Source organism: Neomonachus schauinslandi, chromosome 13 (assembly GCF_002201575.2).
Source record: "Neomonachus schauinslandi chromosome 13, ASM220157v2, whole genome shotgun sequence".
Lineage (NCBI taxonomy): Eukaryota > Metazoa > Chordata > Mammalia > Carnivora > Phocidae > Neomonachus > Neomonachus schauinslandi.
This window is the reverse complement of record NC_058415.1, coordinates 56,967,593-56,987,174: the sequence shown is the minus strand read 5'-3', so window position 1 is coordinate 56,987,174 and position 19,582 is coordinate 56,967,593. Positions and strand designations below refer to the sequence as shown.

General features: G+C 53.7%; 1 protein-coding gene across 2 annotated transcripts in view; it reads left to right on the top strand.

The window, feature by feature from the left end:
• The first annotated feature begins 10,065 nt into the window (after nt 1-10,065).
• Nucleotides 10,066-19,582, top strand: part of CNTFR (ciliary neurotrophic factor receptor) — a 38,292-nt gene continuing 28,775 nt past the window's right edge. Inside the window, exons 1-2 of one of the 2 annotated variants that reach the window (XM_044920517.1) lie at nt 10,066-10,134; nt 18,440-18,549. The gene's annotated coding sequence lies outside the window, so the exon portion shown is untranslated. Of the gene's footprint in view, nt 10,135-10,526; nt 10,567-18,439; nt 18,550-19,582 lie in introns of those variants that run through there. The other variant, XM_021691375.1, reaches the window with a different exon arrangement.

The window sequence follows — 19,582 nt, the reverse complement described above, 5'->3', positions numbered from 1 at the left end:
CTAGGCCGGTTGTGCCAACAGGGTTGGAGCAGGGTCAAACAGGGCTGTCTGAGGGGCTTCTGGCAAAGCCACACATGGGGAGAGAAAAAGGGATCAGGGAAATATGGAGAGTGAGAAAGATGGAGAGATAGAGGATGATGTATATACGGGGAGGTGGAGGAAGATAGAGGAGACATAAAGACATTGATGGGGAGAAAGCCAAAGCCAGCAGATGAAGGGGGGTCTGGTGCCCACCAGGCTAGTGCTGAACACTTGACATTTGAATCTTCACAACAGTCCTAGGAAATAGGCACTATTATGATCCCATTTCACTCCTGAGGTAATTGAAGCACAGAGACATGAAGTCATTTCCCCGAGGTCACAAAGCCAGTAAATAGTGGAGTAGGTATTCAAACTCTTCAGTCTCATTGAAGAGCCAAGAAAAGAGACAGATATAAAGGCAGAGGTGGGGACAGATTCTCACACCAGCACTCATGGGAAATCTGGGAATCCTGGAGTCATCAGGCAGCTGTGCAGGGGAGGGCCTTCCCACAGGCCAACAAGCATGCAGCTTCTCATTCTTTCTATCAGAGACAAGGACAGAGAGAGACATAGAGGGAGAGAGAAACAGAGATCTCAGAGCAGGGAGAGAGATGGAAGGAGAACTCCAGGCCACAGAATTCCTTGTCAGACCTTCCTCCTTCCTGCCAGGTGTGCAGCCTGTCCTGCCCCTGATTCAGATCTGGCCCAGCCAACGCCTTGCTTTGGTGGGGCCCAGGCTTTGAGATTCATTCTTTCTTCCCCACAGATTTACCAAGCGCCTACTAGTAGAGAGGCACTCCTGCCCCACATTTCCCACCTCTTTCTCTTTCACTATTGAGAAACCCTTCCCACTGTCTAATTTCAATCCCCTAAAATATGTTCTGCAATAAAGGATTAAGATTAGAATTTGGGGACACTTCAATATGGAGGCTTAGCCTAGCCAAGCACAGAGAAGAGGTCCCTAAGGGCTGGCTTTGGGTGCCTTCTGGTTGGAGGCCCCTTCTAGTTGGTTTGGGGAAGAGGGTCATGGCCCAGCTGGTGGGGCCCAGAGAGCTGAGCTGTCAGCAGCAGGGAGGATAGGGTTGAGAAGAAAGTCAGGAACTATCCTGAGGGAGCCAGGGAGTTGGCGTTATGGTTTCTAATGTCTTAACCCTGGTTTCAATTACCCCCAGGGTCCCTGGGGTTCCTTGGCTGTTGAGGGCTCCCAAGCTTGAGGAATGCTGAGGACCCTCCTGGGAATGCCAGAAACTAGAGGCTCAGGGATAGGAGTCTGGGGGCAAGGGAGTTTTCCATCCTCTTCTTCCTGGTGTCTGGCTGAGAGAGGCCCCTAGACCTAGCAGGGCTCTGGGGACAGTAGGGAGGCTGGGGAAGGAGGGGCCTACACTCTGCTCACAGGCTTCTGTGGAGGGTCTGCATCAGCCAGCTCCTTAACACCAGCTTGGTCCCAGTGACCTCAGCCCAATCCTGGCTGCTAAAGCCCAGAGCTCTTTCTTGGCCTCACCAAGCTCCTTTTTGGTCTTGTGACAACCCTGACTCCGGCTTTCCTTCTGTCTCTGGGGCAACCACACCTTCCCTGCCCTCTCTGTTTTTTGTTTGTTCGTTTCATTTTTTAAAGATTTTATTCGTTTGTTTGTTTATTTAAGAGAGCGAGTGCGCGTGTGTGCACACACACCATGCAGAGGGAGGGGCAGAGGGAGACTGTGGGGCTCGATCTCAGGACCTGACATCATGACCGGAGCTGAATTCAAGAGTCAGAGGCTCAACCGACCTGAGCCGCCCAGGTGCCCCAGCCTCTCTGGTTCTCAATCATGGTTCCTAGGGCTTCACCTCTATTTGCTCCTCCCCTCCCCCTGCCCCTTCATCCTTTTCTCTCCCTGCTCTGTGATCTATCCTGTTATCTCCCAGCTTGCTCAGAGTGCCCGGATCAGTCTGAGACTTTGATGAGTACCCACACAACCTGCAAGAGCCAGTTACAGGGGGCACTGGGAGCTGCTGAACAGGGACGGCACACTGCCAGCCAGGCGGCCCCCTCTCACCTTCTGTGTTCTTCCCATTGCTGTCCCTGCTGGCCATCAACCCACAGACCCTTCAACGAGACACCTCAAGCCCCAGCTCTCTCCAGCTCAGTGAATGGGCACCATCATCCCCCAAGTCACTTATGCCAAAACCTGGGAGCCACCTATGCTTTTGACCCTGGGAGTCACGATGTTCCCCCTGGGTCTGGCACACAGTAGGTGCTAACACATTTCTTTCCTTTTTTTTTTTTTAAGATTTTATTTATTTATTTGAGACAGAGAGAATGAGAGACAGAGAGCATGAGAGGGAGGAGGGTCAGAGGGAGACGCAGACTTCCTGCCGAGCAGGGAGCCCGATGCGGGACTCGATCCTGGGACTCCAGGATCATGACCTGAGCCGAAGGCAGTCGCTTAACCAACTGAGCCACCCAGGCGCCCTCCCGTCTGCTTCTGTCTGTTTCCCTGGGACTTGGTGTTTCTGGCATTCAGTCTTCAAATCTCTAATTTTTCTCTGTCTTCTGAATCACTACAATTGAGTTTCTTTCTTTCTTTTTTTTTTTTTTAAGATTTTATTTATTTATTTGACAGAGAGAGAGATAGCGAGAGCAGGAACACAAGCAGGGGGAATGGGAGAGGGAGAAGCAGGCTCCTGGCCGAGCAGGGAGCCCGATGCAGGGCTCGATCCCAGGACCCTGATATCATGACCTGAGCCAAAGGCAGACGCTTAACGACTGAGCCACCCAGGCACCCTACAATTGAGTTTCTGAGGAAGAAGTTGGGGCCTCTTTTCTTTCCTCTGCCCCTGCCCCAGGGAATCACAGGCTGGCTGGAAATGGAGCTGTGGGAGATGAAGGGAGGAAGCCAATCTTGGGGCCATGTGGCCCTCAGTCCTATTTGGAAATCCCAGCCTCGATATCAGGGAGGCAGCTCGACAGCAGGCATGGATCAAAGTCAGACTCTGGGCTGTCGCTGGAAGGAGACAATCCTTTGAAGACATACGCCTCCTCCATGAAGAACGGGGGGGAGAAAGGGATCAAGACCCACTGGAGTGGAAGGGTAGGAGGGACTTTGTGCTTTTGAGCAGGGAGTTAGTTTCATGCAAATTTTTACAACACAAAATGAAAAATTGCATCTGTGATTTTGCAAGTCTGTGCCCCTGCTCCAGCCTTCAAACACACTTAGTGTCCTAATTCCTAGTTTCTCTGTCCTCTCTTGTCCCTCTCCCCACTCCCCCTCATCCCCTCTGGATCCTCTTCTCTCTCCCTGACCATCTGCTGCTCTTTCCAAACTTATCCCAGACCCTAGGATCACTGGGGGGAGGGTCCTTAGAAGAGCAGACACTGGACTAAGTGTCCAGGGTCTGTTCTCTGTGTATAGGGTGATACAGGGATTCCTCTGTCATGGGAGCAGATGGAGATGAATCTGAGTGCCCACTCTCCCTCCCTCAAAGCTCTGTTCTCTCTTCAGCCTCATGGCCCTGCCCCAGGTCGGGCTGGAGGTCTCCCTCCTAAGGTAACGGCAAACACCTCTTCCCTGGCTGCCCCACCTTCAGCCTTAGCCTTGCCCACCAACCCATACAGCAGCAGCCTCAGGGATCTGGTGATGTCCCTCACCTGCTTTCTGCCTTTCCAGGCCTGCGTGGCCTTGGCACCAAAGGCACTTCAGGATGTGGTCTCTGAGCCACTCAGGCTGTCTCAGTCTATCTTCTGGGTCTCTGCTTAATCCCTTACTGGATACCAAACCCTCTTTCCCACCCCTTGAGGCTGTAACCCATTCATGTAGTTTCCCTTCCCTGTGCCCTGGGACTTGACTCCTCCAGGTCAATGCCGTCCTGCTTGCTTACATCGTTGATTCATTCATTCGATATTTCCTTAAATCTAGTTCAAATGTTAGGAGCAACTGTTCTATGCCAGACCCAGCTCTAGCTGCCACAGGGCTGCCTTTATGGAGCTCACAAGTAACTAGGTAGTTCAACATCACACAAATTACCGTTAAGGAAAAAGACTATGACACTAAGGGAGAAGACAAAGGGGCTTAACCTAGGCTTCTTTTAGGTGACATTTAGGCTGTCACCTCTTGCCTAAGGGGACCGTGGAGTCAAACACAGCACTCTCACATGGACAAATTGTATACCTACCTATTTTGTTTAGTATCCATCTTCCTTGACTAGAATGGGAGTTCCATGAGGGCAGGGGGTGTTTAAACTTTTTTCTTAGACAAAAAGTAAGCGGTAAAGTTCACAAACCTTAAGGGTACAGCTCAAATTTTGACATATGTGTCTAAACTCTTGGAACCGCCCCCACACCACCCCACCCTCAACAAAAGTAAGTGCAATTCCAACTTGTATCACCATAAATGAGTTTGCCTGTTCTTGAGCTTTACATATAAATGAAATCATTTAATATGTACCCTTTTGTGTCTGGTTCTTTTTTTTTTTTCTTTGCTCGACATTTTGTCTGTGAGCTTTATCCATTTTTTGTTGCGAGTAGCTACAGTTGGTTCTTTTTTATTGCCGTAACTACATCGTAATCTATTCGTCCATTTGGGTTGTTTCCAGTTTGAAACTATTAAGAATAAAACTGCTATGAACATTCTTTGTGAGGTAGTAGGGTATATCTATGTTCAGCTTAGTAGATCCTGCCAAACAATGTTTCAAAGTGGTTGTACTAACTTATACACATATCAGCAGTGTGTGGACTTCTAGTTGCTCCACATCCTTGAGAGGGCAGGGATTTTTGTTTGGCTCACTGCTCTGTTCTATCACTTAGATCAATGCCTGGCATATAGTAGATGCTCAATATATACTTATTGGCTGCCTTATGAAGGGGAGGCCATCAACATTCCTGGGGTCCTGTTCTGGCTCTGGCACTAACTTGCTGTGTGACTCTAGTCAGGTGACTCCCCCTCTCTGAGTTGTTTCCCTGTCTGTAGCATAAGGGGACTGATAATAGAGGCTTTGCCTTCCAGTGTCAGCTAGGCACTGTGAGAACTGGACACCTGGTCATTCATTCACTCCACTTGCATCGATTAAGCTCCTACTATGTACCAGGATGGTGAGGGTGTGATCTGTGACATACCACTGACAGCCTCTTTCAGGTCAGCCAAGACCAGGGGTCGCTGCCCATCTTGTCCCCAACTCATCCTTCTAGAGCCTGTTTCTCCTCCTTCTGTCCAGCCCTGACCCCAGGGGGAGGGGGTCTGGACTGAGCCTGTGGATGGAAAATGTGATTAATAATCAAAAAAACATCCAAGAGGAAGAGACCAGGAAAACAACTTGGGGAAAGCTCCTCGCCCAGGGGAGGGGGGCCATGTCCTGGGCCTTGGGACAGCTCCGGCTGCCCTCCTGCCGCCCTTTCTGGGAAGCTGCCACAGGAGTGGGTAATTTTAGCCAAAAGTGAAAAAAAAAAAGAAAAGCCATTCTAATTATTTATGAAAAAAGATGCTCCCCCATGTAAATTATGCTCCCCCTGGAGGCTTCCCCCTACTGTTACTCCACTGCTAGTGGTCCCTCTCCTTGGTCAGCCTGGGGGGCCCTAGAGACACTGGGTTGGGGGCAGAGGAGGAATTTCAACATGAAATGTTTTGTTCATTAGCAGAGAACATAGAGGGAAATTCCCTTTCTGCCTGGGCCTGGGCAGCCCAGGCAAATACTCAAAAGCTATTTTTGAAAAATAGAGTCTGGGCTGCAGGGTAGGGTGGAGGTTATATTGGGGGGGGGGGAGATACAGACGTTTTCTTCCCTCCTCTTAGACTCTGGACTTTTCAGGGGTTTCCTGAGCCTTAATCCTTCCTCCTTTCAGGGATTTCATTCTCAATGTCTCAGGTTGCCTTCAAACTTCCTTCTTAGCCAAACAGGAGGAACTGGGGTTAGATTGCCGTTAGAACTTCCAACTAAGGAGGAAGGAAGGATATCAAAGAGAGGGAGGGGAGGCTTTGGACCTATCCAAATAATTTAGAATACGTTGGGATCAGTAGGCAGCAACTCTGAGGGGGAACTGGAGCAGGACTGAAAGCACCCTTTCTATCAGAGTGGCTTTGGCGGGCCCCAGTGAGGAGGGAAGTGGAGGTAGCTAAATACTTAGGTTTCCCCATTAGAGTTGCAGCTCTCTCCTAGTCTCTACCTTTAGGGAATCTTTGCCCTTTTCTGGTGCCAAGGTTGGCAGGGTCAGGGCACACTTAGGCAGGGGTCCAAATAACAGGATTTCAGAAAGGGCTCTGCAGCACGAGAGGAGTGTTGTAAGTGGGCCCTAGGTGCTGTCCCAGAATAGGGGTGAGTCCTCCCTGGGGGGCCGGGCTGGACCCTGAGTGTGTGTGTGTGGGTGCTCAAGGGGCCCCCCTCCCTGGCTCAGCCTGGGGCTGTGTAGGGATCGGGTTTCTCGGCGCCTGGAGCCTCCGCGAGGCCGAGCTGTTCCCGGTCCCTGGCCAAGCCGCCCCGGGCGCTGGCACTGCGAGAGGAAGCAGGGGGGGCGCGGTGAGGGGGAGCGAGAGGGGGGAGCTATGAGGGCTTTTACGTAACTGCCTCCCAGAGCCCGCCCCTACCGCCAAACCCCAGTGTGGGACTTTGTGTGATTGAGAGTGTGCATGCCTATGTGCGTGTGCCTCTGTGACACTCGGTGTGACTGAGTGCATGGCTGTGTGTGTGGCTGGATCTGTGTGCAGGAATGCGTACAAGTGTGTGACTTGGAGAGTCCTGCCCTTCTAGGGCTTCTAGCTGCCAGTTGCCAAGCAGAGGACCCTGACTCCCAGTGGACTATAGTGAGGTTGAACAGAAACATTTGACTCTTTGAGACTGAGTATGCGACTTGACATGATGGTGCGTTTGGCATTTGTAGGCAAGACAGAGAGCCTCTTCGTATTTGTAACTTTGGGTAGCCAGGTATGTGACCCACAGCGGAGCTTCCTGATGGTATGGCAGGTTAGAAGAGCATCATTTCCCAAAGGAGCACTAGAAAAGGTAGACCACAGGAGGTGGGAATGGAAACTCTCCTTCCCTGAGGGCACATCAGTAGGAATTGGGGGGGAAGGGTCCTTGCTACCCAGTCTTGGGATGGCAAAGTTGATTCCTGGGAGTGAGGGGCACGGCGTGGTCCAAGGTTAGGTCATGTGCTATGATGGAGGAGGGTGGAGCCAAAATTCCTGCTATAGAGCCCTCTTTCATGGCCCGTGTAAAACTCCAAGGACTCAAAGTAAGGAGAACTTCCCTCAATTTCCCAAGGCCTTCCAGGGTTATCAAATCTGGAATCTACATTACTTGCAGGGCAGGAGGGCTCCGAACAAGGGAGTTATATCCTGCTGCCCCTCAAGGGAGAGGCAGATCTTGAAGAGGGGTGAAGATGGGGTAGGACTGGGGGGGGGAGGGTGTCAGTGAAGTGGGGTTATCTTAAGGATAAGTGCACCATGACGGAGAAGGGGGCTGGTGCAGAGCTAGGGCGGCTGGGGATCGCAGTGCCTAATAAAGCTTGAGGGGGTGGGGGGCACCTGGTCCCTAGAGCATGCAGCTCTTGATCTCAGGGTTGTGAGTTCCAGCCCCACCCTGGGTGTAGAGATTACTTAAAAAAAAAAATTAAATCTTTAAGATAATAACAAAATTAAATTAAATTAACAAAATTAAATTTAAAAAAGCTTGAGAGGAGACACGGCCAGATCCTGCAAGGGCTTTTAAACCCCAGTAAGAAGCCTGGCTTTGCCCCCACGGCCCTGGGTTATGGGAGGGTTCAACAGCGGGCTTTTAAACCCCAGTAAGAAGCCTGGCTTTGCCCCCACGGCCCTGGGTTATGGGAGGGTTCAACAGCGGAGGTTTAAAGATTTTATTTATTTATTTGAGAGAGAGAAAGCATGAGGTGGGGAGGGTCAGAGGGAGAAGCAGACTCCTCGCTGAGCAAGCAGCCCGATGCGGGACTCGATCCTGGGACTCCAGGATCATGACTTGAGCCGAAGGCAGTCGCTTAACCCACTGAGCCACCCGGGCGCCCAACAGTGGAGGTTTAGGAAGCTCATAAGCTCTTGAGCAGATAGGGCATTGACCGCGGCAGGAGCGGAAACCCACGAGTAATCTGTTGCCCCAGTCCGCGAGGGGGCAGAATCGGTTCGGAGGGCGGCAGAAGGGAAGGGGCCGCACTCAGAGGTTGTTCCGTAGGTGGGCGCTGCCTCTGAGACAGATCCACAGCCTTAGGGGGTACGCGCCTGCCGCACTGCCCGCCAGATGTCGCTGCGGCACCGGGGAAGCGGGAGCGGCCGCTGGGTGCTGCGCCTGGAAGTTGCTGAGGATCATCGGATGCCGGGATCCGGTCCGACGTGCGCCTCTTGTCCTCGCTAATCCTCTGACACACGGACATGTCCGGCTCCCGGATCCCGGTTGCCCCGCGCAGACCCTGCCCCGGCACCCGCGGACTTCGGCACTGCTACTGCAGCCCCCGAGTTCCCAGGTGGAGAGGGGACGTTGTGCGGGGCGGAACTCCCCACTGCTCTCAACCTGGCAGAAGGAGGCAGTGTCCGGGACACTGGAGGATCCGGAGGTCAAGTCGGTCCACCAATGACCTGCCGATCTCGACGCCCGTCGGCCCCTCGAGGAGGAGCGGGGCCTCCTGAGCACCCAACCTCATCCAGGCCTAGTTTCTGCGCCGGGTGAGGGGTAATTCCTGACCCCACCCTCCCTCCCCCAGTTTCGTCGCACCGTCCCCACTCGTTCCCCGTGCCCACCATCTCGTCCTCGTCCGTGGCTCGGGAGTCTGGAGGCTGCGGGCCCGAGAGGCCAGACAGGGGACGCTTACTGTGGGTGCGGATGGACGGGATCTCAGCTGGGCGCCACTATTTCGCTGTGTGTCTTTAAGCCCCAGCCGGCCCTCTCTGAGCCTCAGCCCCGGCTGACCCCTACCGGTTGCACTGAGGGGATTCTGAGGCCACGGAAGTGAAAGTGAAAAGCCCCGGCAGTGGCGGGAAGAAGGTTTTTCCTCTGCAACGGGAGTCCCTGAGGCACTTCTTGGGAAAGGGCCCGGGCGCTCTGGGCAGCCTACTGGGGAAGGGTGTGAGGAAACTGCAAGACATTTCCTACCCCTCTCTCCGCCCCCAGCCCTGGACCAGCTCCCAGGAGGGGCAAGGCGCAGGGATTATGGGCCAAAGGTCAGGTGAAAAATCCATGGGGTGGAGATGGGGGTGGGCCACTCGTTCTCCGCTTCTGGCATTCAACCTTTCCGTTGCGCTCTCGCGTGGCTTCAGAAATTGGTCGGGTTGTCTAACCTTAATCCCCCATGCTGTAGCCAGACTGGAGGCCCGGGGGCAAGTGAAGTGAGCACACTGGTCCCTCAGAGGCCCAGGCTGCGAAAGGAAAACTCGAGGGGTGAACCTCCAGCGCCAAAGTGGCGCGTGCCCCGCATTCTAAAACTGCCCATCCAGGCATAGAGGGTGTACCCTCCCTACCCTGTTCTTCCCAGCGGAGGTTTCTCCCCAGACCATGGGTCCCGCGGGGCAAGGAAGGCGAGGGTAGTTGTGGTGGTGTCACCGGAGACTTGGTGGGAGACGAGGGCCTGGGCTCCCAGCCTGGTTATCCTGGTCCGGGGAGCGTATGTGTTTGTGACTGGGAGGGTAGTCATTGCTGGGAGCAGCAGGAATAGGGGAGGGGCGGAGATGACTGGCCTCCAGGAACCAAAATGGGGCCCGGGGGCTCTGGTTCGTGCTCCTCCCACAGAGATGCCGGCGGCAGGACCCTCAGAATTGTCCCAGGGTGTGCCAGGGTGTCGGTACGAGGCAGTCAGGGCCTGAACAAGCGGGAGCTTTCAGCAGCAGAGACCTGGCCAAGGCTGAGGGAGAGAGGGAGTGTGAATTAGCGACCTGGAGGGGGAGAGTGTGTGTGTGGGGGGGCGCGCCCAGCGTCCCTAGGGGATCCGGCAGAGTGGGTGCGGGTACGTGTGCACGCGCGTTTTTGAGACCCGCGGTCGGGCCTGCGCGTGAAGCACAGGGGCCACAGCCGTCTGGAGGGCGTTCCCGGGAAAGGGCGAATGTGAGCGGGCCACGCGTGCCAGTGCGGGCGAGTGTGCCAGCGGGGGGAGGGTGCGTGCGAGCGCGAGTCGAGTGGGAGTGGGGGCTCACAAGCCTGAGCAGAGTGAGTGTGTCCGCGCGTGCCAGACGCGGGAGCGTGCCAAGGCGGGGGCGCGCGGGGGCAGTGGCCGGGAGGGGGTCGTGGCGCGCGGCCGCGGAGGCGCGGGGAGACAAGGCGGGAGGGGGAGGGGAGCGAGGGCGCGCGCGGCCGAGCGGGCGCCCGCGGTCACATGGGCGAGGGAAGGAGGGAGGGAGCGCGCGAGGGAGGGAGGAGGATGGGGGGGTTAAAGCCGCCGAGCGCCGAGGAGCCGGTGCAGAGCGGGCGGCTCGGCGGCGGCGGCGGCGGCGGCGGCAGCGGAGGCGGTGGCTCCAGCCGGCGCGGCGCGGGGCTCGGCAGCGGGATCCGGCAGCGGTGCTAGCTCCGCGCTCCGTGCCTCGCTCCCTGCCCGGGGTGGTCGAAGAGCGAGGCGCGGAGTCCTGGTGGCCCGAGGGCGCGGTGAGTACGCCCGCGGCGGACCGCGCGCGGCCGGACCCTCAGACCCTCCGGCTGACCGACAGACCCGCGGCCCTCGTGCGCGCGGGAAGAGGGAGAGGGCACGCGTGGGCCCGCGACCCGGGGGGAGAGGGAAACGGGAAAGTTCGAAGGAAACTTTGCCCGCAAACTCTGGGGCGGGGGCGCGTGAGAAGCCGCCCCCCGCGTCCGGGCGCGTCGGGGGGTTGGGCGTGGTGATGGTGGGGGCGGACAATCGGCTGGGGGGAGGTGGCCAGGGCGGATTGTCCTAGCCTCCCTCTTCTCCCTCACCCCGCCGCAGCACGCGCGGGGTCTGGGAAAATTCCGGAACTGGGGGGTCGTGGTGACCCCCGCGCGCCCGGAGGCGGCTTCCTTCTCCCGCAGAAATCTAGACTTCAAAGCGCCCAGGGATGTGAACGGACGGTTGCGCGTTTGCCAGCGTATGTGTGTCCGTGTGAATCCGCGCGCGCGCGCGTGTGTGTGTGTTGGTGTGATCTTGCCTGTGTGTGGTTTCCTCGTGAGTCCGCCTGTATGTATCTCCATGTAGTGGGTTTCCTTCAGGGTCTCTTTGTAAGACCTCCTGTGTCGTGTGTTTGTATGAGTCCGCTTGAGGTGTATCCCCATTTCTTTGTGAGCCTGCCCGTGTGTGTCTCCCCCCAGTGCGGCTGGGTGAGCTCTGTGTGAGCCGGCTTGGGTGCCCCTGTGTTGCTCCGAGTACTGTATCTCCCGGTGCGTGGGGGCTGGGCCGCGGGGAGGTCACCAGACGGACAGCTCTCCTCGGTTTCTCTCCTCTCCCGAGCCTCTCCTCCTGCGGCTAGCTCTCGCACTCGCTCGCTCCCTTGGCCCCCACCCCCCTTCAGTAGCTTCAGGCGGGCAGGACTATTTCACGCCTTGTTGAAAATTCAGGATTTTCTTTCCCTTTCCGTCTAGTCTCTCTCCTTGAGAAGCGTCTATGTGTGTCTGTGTGACTGGCAGCTTGTCTGCAACACTAGGTGTGTATCTGCATGCCACTGTGGGAGTGTGTCTGTAACACTAGTTGTTTTGCTTATAACACTTGGTACATTTGTGTCTGTGTCACTGGGGGTGTTCATGTGGCTGTAATCACGGAGGTGGGACTTTGAAATGCAGAACGTGTTTGTGCATTTACAGTTGCTGTATGTCCAGGGGGTCTGAAACTGTATTTTTGTGTGTCTAACTCTGGGTGTGATGGTGTATCATTGCCTATGTGGGGATGGGACTTGAACAGTTGAATATTCCTATGGCTGCAGGGGTACCAGGGCTTGAGGGGCCTGTGTGTCTCAGTAAATAAACTATGCCTCTCTGTCTCCACTGTCAAAACCCACACAAATCCTCTGAATTGGTTCTTGGGGTTCCTGGTCAGGATTGTGACATGGAGCTAAGGTTCACACTCCATCAGGACTAATACTCCAACAGATCCTGACCTTATACGAAGACTAGGAGTTTAAAGTTCACATTCAAGACTTCTTGGGAGTTCAGAATTTATACCCAGGTTCACACTGGGACACTTAAATTCATATGGATTCACACTCCGAATTACCAGAACAATGGGACTCACACTCAGATTCACACTTAAATTCTGGGGCTCATATCCAGCTCTACACTTCAGCCCTAGGGTTTACACTCAGACTCACATTGGGACTCCAGGCTTACACTTAGATTCACATTTCTGTCCTGAGGCTCATAGATTTACAGAGAGACCTAGAGCCGATGCTCAGAATCTCACAGGGGTCCTAGAGTTCACACTTGGTCCTCATTTCAGAGTCACACTTACATTCTGGGGCTCATACTCAGAGTCACATTAAGACTAAGGGCTCACACAGACTCCCCTGGGGAACCTGGGGCTCACATTTGAACTCAAGGACTCACATAGGACACTGGAATTCATGAACTCATGCTTCCATCTTAGAGCTCACTCTCAGATTCACACTAGCAAGATTCTCACTTCCATCCTGGGATCACTTAGGGACTCAGTGTTCACACTCAGACTGGTATCCCTGGTGATTACATTAATCTCACTTCCATCCTGGGGTTTAGACTCACACTAAGGCTCTAGTGCTCACACTCAGACTTATGCTTCCATCTTAAGACTTTTATATTCCCCGTGGGGGCCCTGGGGTTCACACTTGGAATCACACCCAGTTATGGTTCCATCCCGGGGCTCACATTCAAACCTAAACTAGGATTGTGGTGTTTACCCTCCCAGTGAAACTTGGAACTCATAGTCAAATACACCCATATTTTCTTTGGTTTATGGTGTGTATCAGGGCAGTTGGGTAAGGAACAGAGACTGTGACAAGACATGTCCCCTCCAAAGGTGGGGAGGAGAGGGGATACATGTTTGGGCATGTCATTCACTTGGGCTGTGGGCTGATGGAGAGGGTGGAGGGAAACCCTGACCCAGTTAGGGTTAAACCTTTCTCCCTTTCTTTCCACAAGGAGACTAGGCTATATTGGCAGGAAGGTCTGAGTGGCTTTTTGGTACAGGAGTGATAGGTACTCTTAGAGTCTCCCACGTGCCATGTACATCCCCCTTAATAGTTTTGGGTACCCCTTCTGTGGTAAGAGAATCAGGTGTAGGGGAAAAAAGACTCATGTCCTCCCAAGACATTTCTCTCACCACAGTCATCCTTAGTATGGGAGGAGTGTGAAGGTTGACTTGGTAAGAGGGTAGACCTCTGGCTCCTTTGAACATTCCACAGTGTTGGATCTCAGATTCGAAGGGAGATGGTAGCCCAGATCTGTGGTGAGAAGGTAGCTGAAGGAGGAGACTGGACTGAAACCCACCCTCCCCTCTGCCCTGGCTGGAGAGGAGGGGTAGGGGCCAAGTTATATCATATTTGACACTGTCTTCTGGAAGGTCTGTTGAGCGCTTACCCTGTCTCTATGTGTGACCAGTGTTCTCTCCCTCCCTAGAGGAGCAGTAGCCCTGTGGGGGAGAGTTGGGCTAGGTTGTAACCTATCCCAGGACTCCACCTGCCTTAGAGACGCTGCTGGGCTTATGTGCCCTCCCATTATGGAGGCCAGCACGTGGGGGCTGCCTGAGGTGCACAGTCACCCCATGGGCACCCCGAGGGCAGTAGGGATCTGGCCCTCAGCCTCAGATGGCTGGGCTGTGTCAGCTCCCTGTCCCTGCAGGGGACACATGCTCCCCAGCCCCCCTATGGGGGTGGGGGGCTTAAAGCCAAGGCGTCCTGCTCTCTGCCCCCCCCATGGTGAGTTGAAGTGTAAATGAATCAAAACATATGGAGCAGATTTTCTTTGAAATGCAGATGGATTGGGGGGGGACCATGTGTGCCTGGTTTGGTGGGAGAGGGGTCCCAGAGAGCAAGGAGGCTTAGAAGAGAGCTGACCCCTCCTCCAGATGCACTATGGGGTGAAGGGAGTCGGGGAGACCTCAGCTGTGTAAACTGTGGCCCTGGGTGACCACATCCACCCAGGCTCCAGCTTCCTGTGGGGAGGGGCTGGGGAAGCAAGTGGTCCCTGTAGGCTGAGAGTGCTGAGGTCATCACCGCCCTTTACCCTGTCTATAGAGGCAGAGAGCCCCCAAAGCACAGAGCCATGCTGGGTTGGGGGTCACCAGAGCCAGGAGCTCTGGGGGCCAAGGAGTGGAAGGGGGAGCTGGGGCAGATGTGGGGAAGTTAGACCCTGCTGCTTGCAGAACCAGCTCCCAGAAGCTGGGGCTACAGCTATAGTGGAAGGAACTGAAGCTAGACTATGATGGTGACTTCTGGTCAGTGCAAGGGCTCCTGGAGTTTAGGAAGGGACTGAAGAGTCCTCAATCCTGCAGGAGTTTTTCCAGACCTGGGATGATCGGTATGCCCCACCGTACACTACCTATACTTACCCTTCACAAAACTCAGCAAGGTTACATAGTAATTGCCTGTGAGCTCTGTGGGACCTGGGGACTGGGTCTGCTTTGCTCACTACTGTACCCTGTCCCAGCACAGACCTGGTACACAGTAGGAGGATGGTGTTGAGTAAACAATGCATCTTTTTCTCTCCCAGTGGACTGAGTGCTCCATGTGGGCAGGACCATATTCTCAACTCCCAGCACAGTACCTGACAGGGATTGGGTGCTCAATAAATGTTGAGGAATGATAAATAAATAAAATCTTTTAAAAAGGGGGAGGCACCTGGGTGGCTCAGTCGGTTAAGCATCTGCCTTCAGCTCAGGTCGTGATCCCAGGGTCCGGCTTCTCCCTCTCCTCCTGCCCCCCCCCCCCCCCGCCACCCCCACTCATGCTTGTGCTCTCTATCTCAAACAAATAAATAAAATCTTAAAAAAAAATGTTGAGGAATGAATCCTTGAGTGGGACAGACCACGGGGAGAGGGGACTTTCTGGAGTTTGTGGCTTTGGATCCAACACCCTCTGTTGTATTACCCCTATTTGGCTCAAAGAACCCCTGAATGATTTGCAGTCTAGACTAAAGGAAGGACTTGCCTGCAGTCAGGGAAGGAGTGCAGAGGATAGGGGGTTTCTTCCTTGGAAAGGTCAGGACTAAGGGAGACTGGGGCAGGGTGATGACCCTGATTCTGTGGCAGAGGTTGGAGGTTACTTCTGTCCTCTCCCCAGCTTCAGGATTTTTCAGAAGGTGGAAAAGTCCTTTTCTCCTCAGGTGATTGTGAGCGTGTCCCTTGGTCTCTCTAGGTCAGAGTTTCTTGGACTCTAGCCAAGGCAATGGACCCCCCACCTCTGAGCCACTGAGGCTAGGCTCTGAGGTTGTCTAGCTGCTGTGGGCACCACAAATTGTATTGGTTATTAATGTCTGTCTGAGAACAGGGGGTTCGGATCCTAAAAATATCCTATCCAGCCAGAGCCTAGGAGTTGCTGGTGTGGGCTGGTGTAGCAGTAGCTGCATCTTGATAAGACAGACACAGAGCTGGGAGACACTGGAGAGTATGGGGAAACTGAGGCAGCATGGACAGGAGACAGAGTCTCTGTTTTATACGGAACAGAGATTTATAAAATTAGTGGTGCCCATTCTTCAAATTATGGCAACACTTAGGGTAATCTGTTATTTTATGCTGCAGAGAATTTCCTTCTTGGAGAGTTTGAAGATACATCTGATATCAGACTACATAAAAATTAAGTAGTCAGTAGTAACCATTTCAAGTCCAGCTTCAGGACATTCCAAAATAAGTGTGTGGCAAAGAAAAAAATCTTCCCTAAGTAGACTTTTCTGAGCCACTGCCCCCAGCCTTACCTCGTGGAGCCCTTCCCCACAGCCTGAGTCCCAGTGGGGTTCTTGCACACCCCCTTTTATAGGCCCCCACCTCACTTCTGACCCTTAGGCCTCTGTGTATCCCCTCTTCCCAGGAGATGGATGCTGCACAGTGGTCCCAAAAAGGTAAGAAGATCCCAGCCTTTGAGGGCAGATGCCGTGTGACCTTGGCTTGTAAGCTGACCTTTCTGGGCCCCTCTGTGAAATCGCGGGATGGGGGGGCTGGGCCCTGGCCCAGGCCTGGAGAGAAGGCGGTTTTGGCACTTGTCCAGGTCCCTGACGTCAATGACTCTCCAAATAATGGAATCAATATTGGGGGGGGGCAAGCGTGAACCAGGCCCCAGCGATTAGAAACAGATCAGCACAAACCCGCCCGCAGCTGATTCTGATAGAGCTGCTTTGGAGAGCTAGGGTGGGAGGCCTGGAAGGAGGTGGACCCGGTGGGGGGCTCAGGAATGGAGGTGGAGCCACGGAGTGTCCAAAACATGAGGGTGCACAAGTAGGCAGAGATTCTGGGGCTGCCTGGGTTGGAATGATGGGGTGGGGGCCGCTGAACTAGTCCCTTTCTCCTTTGAGCCTGTGGGGTTCCAAGGCTAGGGGAAGTTTGTGAATGAAGACTTTTTTCAGCCAGTGAATGATAAAGAGTGGGCAAGGGGAGTTCAGAGTTCATGTCTCTGCTTCCCAGACTGGGGCTCCTAGGCCATGTTAGGGGTCACAGGTTATACCCAGGGTAGGGGAGAGTGCTGAGTGAGATCTGAGGGAGGTGATCTTTTGCTTGGAGGCAGAGGGCATTAATCCCAATTAGAGAGATGGGTATTCCCTCTCAGTTGGGAGTCAGGCCTCCTCCATCAGCCTATGTCCCCTCAGCCTCCTAGAAGGCAGCAGGTGAGGACAGAGAGGGCTATGGGGTCCATAGGGGGCTGGCCTGGCGGCAGCTGACAAAAAACAAGAAGAAAGGCTGGGGGAGCAGCTGTAATTATGGGGCATTTATTATTAATCAGATGAAATTGCTGGAAGCAGCTGGTGTAATGTGCGTAGCGATACACTCTGCATGCCCCCCCAACATGTGTGCATGCAGACACACACACAAGCCACACACAGCCTGAGCCTTGTTTGCTTACAGTTTTTTTCTTGTGAAGGTTGGAGGGCTCTTTTTTTTTTTTAAGTGATTTCTATACCCAACATGGGGCTCGAACTCATGACCCCAGGATCAAGAGACACATGCTGTACTGACTGAGCCAGCCAGGAGCCCCTGGAGGGCTCTTTATGTGTGTCTGTGTCTGTTTATGTTAGTGTGTATCTATGTTTTTTCATATCAGCCTGTACCCTCCTCTCCCTCGATTGTCTCCTTTCCCGACTATTCTTTGGCCTGATGTGTGTCTCTCTGTCTCTAACGTCCTCTCTGTCTCCTTCTCTTGGGGCCTATCTCTTGGTGTGTCTGTATCTATTACCACCAGCCAGCCTGTCTCTAACACCTTATTTTAGTTTGTGGCCATCTCTCTCTGGTTGCATCTTTGGGCAGAGTTGGATGACATGGAGACCCTTTCTCATGGGTATGTGTTTAGGCACCTGATCATGCCTTTGTCAGACACATCTAGGACCTGTTTTTTGAGGGGGGGGGAGAGGAAGTTGGACACTAAGGATCTCTTGGGGTCTTGCAGAAGGTGAGGGCTCTGTTAAGTGACTGGAGCCCAGAGAAGCAATAGTGGCTTTCAAGACAGCCCTGAGTACAGTGCTAGCTCCTTTATCACCTGCCAGTTGTGTGACTTTGGACAAGGTGCTTTTGTTTTCTGAGCCTCAGTTTCCTCATCTGTAAAATGGAAGCAGGATTACCTGCAAAGGTTGTTTTGATGATTCAGTACAAAATGTACGTTAAGTACTTATCATGATACCTGACTCATTAAGAACCCTGAACAAGTGTTAGCTGTTACTATTATTACTGGGAAAGGCACTGTGCAGGCAAGAGAGCGAACTGCAGAAGTAAATTAGTATAGCACAAAGGCTTTGGAGCTAGACTTGGACTCAAATCTATGCTCTGGAACTGATCAGCTATATGGTCTTAGGCAAATGACTTAACCTCCCTGAATCTCAGTTTTTTCAGCTGTCAAATGGGGAATAATAATAGAACCTACCTCATGGAGAAATCACGAGGATTAAATGAGATAATGCATATAAAGTGCTTGACACAGTTCCTGGTACATAACAGATGCTCAATAAATCATAGTGGTGACGAAGCAGAGGAAGAGGATAGTATGATGGTGGGTGTTTTTGCCCTGCCAGTGGCCACATGAGAAAGTATGTGATGTTCAGGTACTTGTGCCTGTGAGTTGGTTGTGTGGGAACTTTGGATTGTCTGTGGGTGTGTATGAGTGTGTATGCACGTGTGGTGTTAGGCCACTTCTGGCCTCCCTTTGTCCCTGTGGTTTAGAACCTGAAGTCAGCAAGGGGTGCCGGAGGGAGTCTGGACTATTTCCAACTTTCCCTCTTGTAGACACTTAAATGCTGCTGCCTCAGTCTCCCCTTCTCTCGGTGAGGTTGTATGGAATGAGTTCTTTGTTGGACTTAGGCCTTTGGCTCCTCTGTGACCTCTGATTTGTGCCCTTTGCCCTTCCAGAATCCAGCCTTGTCGCATCATCCTGCTCCCTTGGTTTTGGAAGTCTTGGAAAAAGTTGGTCTGGAGGAGGAGGACATTGATGTGCTCTGTGTAGGGCCAGTGGTGAAGAGGTATGTGCTGGGGACCCAAATGAGGCAGGCCAGTCTCCGGGCATCAGGCTGGTGCGGTGGAGCTACAGGTTTGGGGATGTGAGTGAAGGAGGGGCTGAGATCCCTTCCTCCTCTTCCTCTGTTCTTTCTCTTGAGGCTTTTCATGCCCCTCTGATAGGTTCATAAAGGGGAAGGGACTTACCTGCAGTCACACAGGCAAGGGCAAAGCCAGGTCTACCCAGAGAGGGCTGAGTCCTGGATGTGGGAGTATGTTCTGTCTCATTGTCTGGCTCCCTTTCTGCCCCCAAAGCATCTCTCTGGCTTGACTGGGGGAGCAGCTGGGCTTAGAATAGATGGGATGGGGGTCGGAAATTCCAAAATCTTCTGGGGCCAGCTATGGGGCTGGGCTTGACTCTCTCTGCCTTTCATTAAGGCCAGCCAAGGCCCCCGATTGGCAGCCCCGGGTGGGGGCATCCAAGGAATCGAGGCACTGGAGCGGAACGGAAGAGCCTATTGTCCAAAACCCGCCAGAGGCCCACAAAGGCCAGCCGGCTTTTCATCTCAGCTCCCAAACAGACTGGCCATTTTCCTGGCCCAGGAATGGGGGACTGACTGACCCTTCAGAACTAGGACTGGGGTGTTGTTGGGTGGTGGGGTATCCCAGGCTGACACATGGCCATAAAAGGGACTTAAAATGGAGCTGGGGTTCTGAAGAGGAAGGGAGGCCCCAGAGGGCTATAGAGAGTTAAGCTTCCAATCTCACTGTTCCCAGGGGACCCAAGGACAAGGGTAGGGTATCTGATAGAAGTTCTGATTTACACAACAATAGATAATAAATATTTATAGGGGGCACACCTGGGAGGAGTCTCATGGCTTGTTAGTAAAGTGAGTTACTGCTGTGAGGGCACACAATCCTCCCCCACAATTGGGAACACCTTATCTCCCAAGAAGGGGGCTGGAGAAGAGAAAGCTAGTAGTGGTCAGGCAAGAGACTGGGCTCCCTGCAGCAGGAGGGACTGAGGCCAGACAGCAGGAAGGTCTTCCTGCCAATGAA